Genomic DNA, 7,703 nt, shown 5'->3' with positions numbered 1-7,703 from the left:
TTAATCACAAATAATAATGATCACCTACAATGTGAAGTGCACAACCAAAAACATTTACTGGTTTGTACTTTAAGTTTATATATATATATTTTAAATATTTCAAAGGAAAATTTGAAGTTCATCTTTAATTATTTAAAAAAAGTTGCTAAAACTTTATATATATCCGCAGATACAACTGATGTGTATATTAAACCTAATAGCTGCCTACAGTTGGTTTTTTTTTTTAGATTTAAGGACCAGCTTTAAAGTTGTCAAATGTGGTTTATAAATCTACTTGTCCTTGTTGTTAGCAAGGCTATATCGGTTCCAATAAAAAACATTTTAACTCAAGGACAAAAAAGCAAAACATGCGGATCTAAGATTCCTTGTTACGACCTAAACTTGAAGTTGTTTGAAATGTACTTCAATATGCTCTAGAAGAATGTGACGATGTTTTCCATTCTCATTGGTTTAAAATCTTGACAAGGGTTAATGGCAAACAAAGCCTCCGAAAAAAAGAGAGCTTGCTCGGTCACAGGCTGAGGCCTGAAATTAAGTGGGTAGGTTCAGCGAACAAGTAGGTACGGAGCTTAAGAAGGAACAAAGAGAAAAAAAATATCATCTCGTGGTTACGAGATACTGTATCGAGCGCGGGAATCGTTAACTTCTAGTCATGAGGAAATGTATCGAGCGCGGGAATCGTTAACTTCTAGTCATGGGGAACTGTATCGAGCGCGGAAATCGTCATCACGTGGTCGCGAGATAATTAGTCATGGGCACGAGATAATATTTTTGTCCTCCATGTCCCTTCCCAGGTTCCGTAAGTAGGCTATTCTGATACATTTGGAACTAACTTTTCCGTGTGTATGTGTGAGGCTTAAGAGAATACGTTTAGTTTTTAATGACGAAAATTCTATAATAGAACTATACATGTGATACGTTCGTTAATTGTTTTTTTGGGTTTTGCAGCTTCACCTTTAAGATTTGCTGTATGATAATCTATGAAGGTCGCTTATGGTAAATTATCTAAGCAGCTGATTTGCTTTAAAGCCAGTTCTGTCGAACGTTATGCGGTTGTATCTTTAAAAGACGTAACCAGTACTTGTTGTAAGCAGTTATCCCAAATCGAGGTAAGTGTAGGTGTGTTTTATATTGAATGTTATTAGTTTTCCTTGTGATACTCTGCCACTGTCGGACTAGCCAGCAATTTGAACACGAAAAGGATTACTTTTTTGAAACTACTGTACATCGGATAGTGTAATCTATTGCGTACAGGATTTTTTATCCTATTCCAAAACACCTACTAAGTTGTCAGGGCTTTCAAGGAAGTAAATTACACTTTTACTGCGCATCCTTACTCCACTGGTATTCTAGGGCATGCTCTACCCTTCTAGTGAAAGTTTAAGTTTCAAAGTAAAATCAACGTTCTGATTTAAGGATGAATTAACATTAACCTATATTAAAAGTTCGAGGATGAATTAACATTAACCTATATTAAAAGTCGAGGATGAATTAACATTAACCTATATTAAAAGTTGAGGATGAATTAACATTAATCTATATTAAAAGTCGAGGATAAATTAACATTAACCTATATTAAAAGTTGAGGATGAATTAACATTAATCTATATTAAAAGTCGAGGATAAATTAACATTAACCTATATTAAAAGTCGAGGATGAATTAACATTAATCTATATTAAAAGTCGAGGATAAATTAACATTAACCTATATTAAAAGTCGAGGATGAATTAACATTAATCTATATTAAAAGTCGAGAATAAACTAACATTAACCTACATTAAAATTCGAGGATAAATTAACATTAATCTATATTAAAAGTCGAGGATGAATTAACATTAATCTATATTAAAAGTTGAGGATGAATTAACTTTAACCTACATTAAAAGTCGAGGATGAATTAACATTAACCTACATTAAAAGTCGAGGATGAATTAACATTAACTTATATTAAAAGTCGAGGATGAATTAACATTAACTTATATTAAAAGTCGAGGATGAATTAGCATTAACTTATATTAAAATTCGAGGATGAATTAACATTAACCTACATTAAAAGTCGAGGATGAATTAACATTAACCTGCATTAAAAGTTGAGGATGAGTTAACATTAACCTATATTTTGGGATAGAATGTCATATTTTCCAGTTAGTTTATATAAATATATCTTCATTTCGTAACAGTCACCAATTATAATTGAAACTGACTTTAAAAACTATGCTACTCCAGGAAATTTAAAATACCTTTTTCTCAAACATTTTTGAAGTGTTCCACTCTTTCAAATTTATCTAACTCTTTACGATATCTACTTGAACGGTGGAGTTGGGAGGAGGAGGTGTTCAGTAAGATTATTCGTGCATATGTAGTAGTGGGCTGTGTTCCACTGCTTGCAGACTGCTCCAAAATAAAATGTCTAGAGTAATCTGGTGTTTGAGGAACTTTCAGGCTTCAGTTAAATCCGCTCTTAAGCTTTCCTAGAAGTCGAACACACAACTAAAGATCTACTGGTCAGTTTTGTGACGAGTTCATTACTACTTGCGTCTGTGGCAAAAACTTATTCAATTTGGATACAAAGCGTATATGCCATCTATAAATCACACTATAAAGAGCCACAGTATTTTAGAGTATTGACAGAAAGCGGTTTAAAATGCAGCATTTTAGCTTCTCATTGTACTTAAATTCAAACTTTTTATTCGGTTTAAATATATTTTCATAACACCATGTACCATATATATGTGGAACAGGTTTAACAGTTTTTTTCGTTGGTTTGACCTTGAGTTTTGTTTCGTAACAGTAGATGTAGTAAACACATCCAGATGTGGGCCAGGGCAACAAGTTCAAATCGTAATTTGTTTATCTCTATCATGCTGTTGCAGCGCCCTCTACTAGGCTCTAAACATATTTATATATAATATATTAGGAGTTTATAATAACAATTACAGGACTATTAAGGTAAGGGTTTTCGTTCTATTTAACACCACTGAACATCATTTTGTAATAATTATTACGAGGGTGAAAGTTGGGAGTCTTAAAATTCTAGAAATATAGGGTTGTTAATTTCTACTACAAAATTTTTTTCTTTGCGTCTAGAGATTAGGGGTAACTCCCTTCCCACAACTAGCTCCAGACAACAGGAGTTAAGACGTTGTGGGTTTAAGCACTTAACTCCTGACCCCTCAATGATTCACCTTGGCTGTTAACGAGGTTGACATCGTCGTTTGGATCATGTTTGATAGATGCAATATCCCAAACGCTTTTAAGAGCTATGATCACAAACATTTTCCAATAAGGCTGATTGACAAAGACTGTTAACGGACAAAGTTTTTGTGTTTTATATTTTATTTATGTTTTAATTCTCATATGAACGTTTTGGCTGTGATTTTTTATTAATCTCATTATTTTAATTTATTACTGATTTGATCACCTATATACAATTAATGTTAATTATAGTACTAGAGCTATTGATTTAGTGTATTGCTTACATTTTGTTTAGGGGGTAATTCCTGTTGGAGAGACAATAACATAGCAGTACAACGTTTCTATAATTACCACCAATACAAATAAATATTAGCGTTAGCAAAATTTTCCTGTGAACTTAACGGCAGTTTAAAGAACTAATATCAACTAAAAAAAACTTATCTGTACAGTGTTTAATAAAATCTACATTGGGAAAATTTCCAATAAGATTATTTGTGCAGCTGTGGTAGTGGTGTAGTTTTCGTTGTTTATTACAAACAGTCGAAACTTAAACTTACGTTTAAGAACCGATGCAGCACACTTGGGAACTAAATGACTTGCACGCTTGATGCAGTGTTCTCTAGCTGAATTTCTAAACGCCGCAACTTCAGACCGAAATCGCTTCAGCAAATCAAGGCTGGGTTAGGAAAGAGAGTCGTCTCAAACCTTTGAAAAAGTTTGAGATAACTCGGATGTTGGTAGTGCAACAGTGGAAGTAAACACATCCAGATGTCGGCCAGAGCAACAAGTTCAATTTGTTTTTATATCCCCATCAGTTATTATATAATATAATACAATGGGAGTTTAAATAATGTACTACTAGGTACTAAATTTGATACGTAACTCTTGTACAGCGAGAAAAACAAGTCACAAAGTAACTTAAATAAGACAAATGTAAAATTTATTGGCGTGAATGTTTCCTCAAATTCAGGTTATAGCAGGAGTCGTTCCATTGTCATAACCGAGACTAATGAAAACTTCAAGAAACAAAAGTTAGATGCGTATGAAACTTTTCTAAATTAATGCATTTACTGTATACCTAGCACTATAGTCTTGGACGGTCATAAAACATTAAAATACCACTCGTCAGCCGCGAGAAACGTTGTTCGCGTACGCTGATATTCAACAAAAGTTTAAAGTACCCAAAAAAACTCGGACTCCAGAAACATTAGGCAGAGAAGAAACAAGTGCACAGGTGAACAGATAATACAATCTTCATTCACGAAAATTGTGTAAGTTGTAAGTTATTGTCCGGCATCCGTATTCTGTATACAATCTTCTCACTGCCTGCTGGGATGAGAGATCTGAAGCATTCGCACAAGACAAGTACATCAAGTTATAATTTACCACGTTTTCAGATCAAAAGGTCAAGGTTCCATAACCATTAGCTAAATACGTCATCAATTACCTAGATCAAAAAATTTGACAACATCTAGAAACATCAAATTTTCTGATTTTAGACAGTTGTTTCCTTTTTAGCTTCATCTATTTCTTTATGTATACCCTACCTAACCCTCTCATAAAATAATACCTCGTCAATAATTTTAAATAACACATACAGCAGAGAAAACGCTAAATTTATACCACTTTGCACAAGTATCTGTGTCACCCCTTGACCAGGGAGTAGATATGGGCATAAAGCCAATACGAGGCGAACTTCTAGGCTTCTAGTGATGCTGTATGTGACTTTTACGCAACTAACAGGATTAGCATTAATCTTACATCCAGGTTACAATAACTACACACAGAACCCCTGTTAAAATTAGAAAAATTATCTGAATATATCTGAATTATGATAAATTCTCCACTACATATAGATGGGTAAAATCAGTAGCTGTTTCAACTACGACTGAAACACGTATATGAAAATATTTAAATATTTTCCAAAAAATGAATAAAATAAAAGGACAAAAATATAATGTGTAATTATATTAAGATCTTCATGATGAAAAATAAGAGTAGTCAAATGATATCAGAAGAAAATATAAGATAAATCATAAAAGACGAAAGTATATCAAAAATCTATGAATGTTATATTTTTGTTCGTGAAAGAAGAAGTCTGAACACATTATAAGAGTAAAAATGCTAAATAGATAACGATTAGTTAAATAAATCAAACTTTTTAAGCCAATATAGTAATTAAAATACTGTAGTTATTACGTCAGTTCTTATACGGATAAGAATAACATTTACATCGGATCCGGTATTTTCTGGAGAGAGTGTTAAATGTTATTTATATATATATATATATAACACAAAAAATTAAGATGTCAAAATTATCTTGTTGTTTTATAAAATGAACTGTATATTTTACAGGAAAACTTTAAAATTGTTTGTTAAATTTCTCGTAAAGCTACTCGAGGACTGTATGCACTAACCCTAAAAGTTATAGACTAGAGAAATAACATCTAGTCACACACACACACATACAACCAACTCCTGGGATACTCTAAACTAAAAGTGAACTTGGCCGTCACATTACAACGACCCCACGGCTGAAAGGGCGAACATGCTCAGTGACGGGTTCGATCCGGCGACCCTCAGATTGAGTGCCCTAACCACCAGGCCATGTGAATTTTTCATTTAAAATAACAGTAAATGTGCCTAAATGAAAATTCAGTCTAATTGTGTTAACATAAATGACTGATATTTTTATAAAGTTTCTGTATGTATATGGATTGCAGGTAGTTCTTTTTTTAATATATTAGTAAGGTTCAGCTTTAGAGAAATTGAATCTTTTCAGCATTCTCTGACATTCAAAAGATGGGCAAGTTTTATGAATGTAAGTTATAATAGGAGAATATAAATATTCCATTAACTTTCTTTTTCTGCTATCCAATGTCACAAGTAAGTGTAGCAAAACTGAATCCCAAACTAAAGACCAGCACTCACTCAGACGGTAGTTGTCTGGAATGCGGTTGATTTATTTCTATCATCCACAACTTTGAATTTATAGCAACAGGAAACCAAGGCTAACACTGGCCTTTGTTGTATGCAAAACGTTTTTTGGGCCGCGGATGTATAATTAGGTTTCAGTTTCCGAAACTTATCAGAATAACATAAGAAATTATACGAGAAAAGGGGGAGCATTTTTGTTTTTTGGGCCGCGGATGTATAATTAGGTTTCAGTTTCCGAAATTAATCAAAATAACATAAGAAATTATACGAGAAAAGGGGAAGAATTTTGTTTTTTGGGCCGCGGATGTATAATTAGGCTTCAGTTTCCGAAACTGATCAAAATAACATAAGAAATTGTACGAGAAAAGGGGGAGCATTTTTGTTTTTTGGGCCGCAGATGTATAATTAGGCTTCAGTTTCCGAAACTGATCAAAATAACATAAGAAATTATACGAGAAACGAGGGAGCATTTTTGTTTTTTGGGCCGCAGATGTATAATTAGGCTTCAGTTTCCGAAACTGATCAAAATAACATAAGAAATTATACAAGAAAAGGGGGAGCATTTTTGGCCTACTTCCCCTTAAATTACGTTGTCTTCTATTCAAAAAAAAATTAATCCATTTTACAGAATACGACAATTTTAGTCCTTCAAGAAATAGTAAAGCAACATTGAAGTAAAGACTTTAAAACAAGAATTCTCTTACCTTTCCTTTTAAAGTAGAAATCAACAAATTAAGCACGTGTAACGTCCTTGAAAAATCACAGAAATGCCTGTTGTAAAAAATTCAATGTCTTAAACTAACTATTCAAACTCTTAGCGTCAGTAACTGCAGTGGGGAGGGGGGATTATCTGTAGAAACTTGACGTCGTTATTACCTCAACAAGTTTTTAAGCTCTACTACACATCCTTCTTGTGTAATTTCTGATAACGATGTTAAGGAAACGGCAATGATTGATTACAATAAGAAAGAGTCGAACTCGTATTTCCACTGACGTGTTGCAACCGCTCGGAGTGGTTCCTGTTTTCCTTCTGAGAATAAGACATCCTGGTGTTATTGTGTTTTTTTCCGGTCTTTCTTCCCCTCAAAGTACACGAGATGAAAAATCCGCCTGGAATAACATATACTGTATTTCTGTGCTATAAACATTCACCATTATTTCTAACATTTTGTTTGAATCGGTTGTAAATTGCATATGTGCTGAAGAAAATTATGGTACAGTTTGAATAGACCAATTACTAAACACCGATAAAATAATTTTTGAAGAAGAGATTACTTTTGAAAACACAAACTACAAGGTAGGTTTACAGCTCAACAGTTTTCAGATAAACCGAAACGTTAAGCCTGAGTTATTATTATCATTAACGGTTGTCGAAACAAGATTCATTATTTAAATCTTGGCCAGGCATGGCCAGGTGGCTAGAGCGCTCGACTTGTAATCTGAGGGTCGCGAGCTCGAATCCCTGTCCCACCAAACATACTCGCCCTTTAAGCCGCGGGGGCGTTATAATGTGACGGTCAATCCCAATATTCATTCGTTGGTAAAAGAGTAGCCCAAGAGTTGGCGGTG

At 33.7% G+C, this 7,703-nt stretch overlaps 1 protein-coding gene across 3 annotated transcripts in view; it reads right to left on the bottom strand.

Annotated features, from left to right (window-relative positions):
• LOC106472386 overlaps nucleotides 1-7,032 on the bottom strand; it is a 37,207-nt gene extending 30,175 nt beyond the window's left edge. For 2 of the 3 annotated variants that reach the window (XM_022400971.1, XM_013933030.2), the window contains exon 1: nucleotides 6,839-7,032. The gene's annotated coding sequence lies outside the window, so the exon portion shown is untranslated. Of the gene's footprint in view, nucleotides 1-2,242; nucleotides 2,326-6,838 lie in introns of those variants that run through there. The other variant, XM_022400970.1, reaches the window with a different exon arrangement.
• Nucleotides 7,033-7,703: the final 671 nt, after the last annotated feature.

The sequence above is a fragment of the Limulus polyphemus genome, unplaced genomic scaffold, assembly GCF_000517525.1.
Source record: "Limulus polyphemus unplaced genomic scaffold, Limulus_polyphemus-2.1.2 Scaffold5292, whole genome shotgun sequence".
Taxonomy (NCBI): domain Eukaryota; kingdom Metazoa; phylum Arthropoda; class Merostomata; order Xiphosura; family Limulidae; genus Limulus; species Limulus polyphemus.
This window is presented reverse-complemented; position numbering and strand designations above follow the sequence as displayed.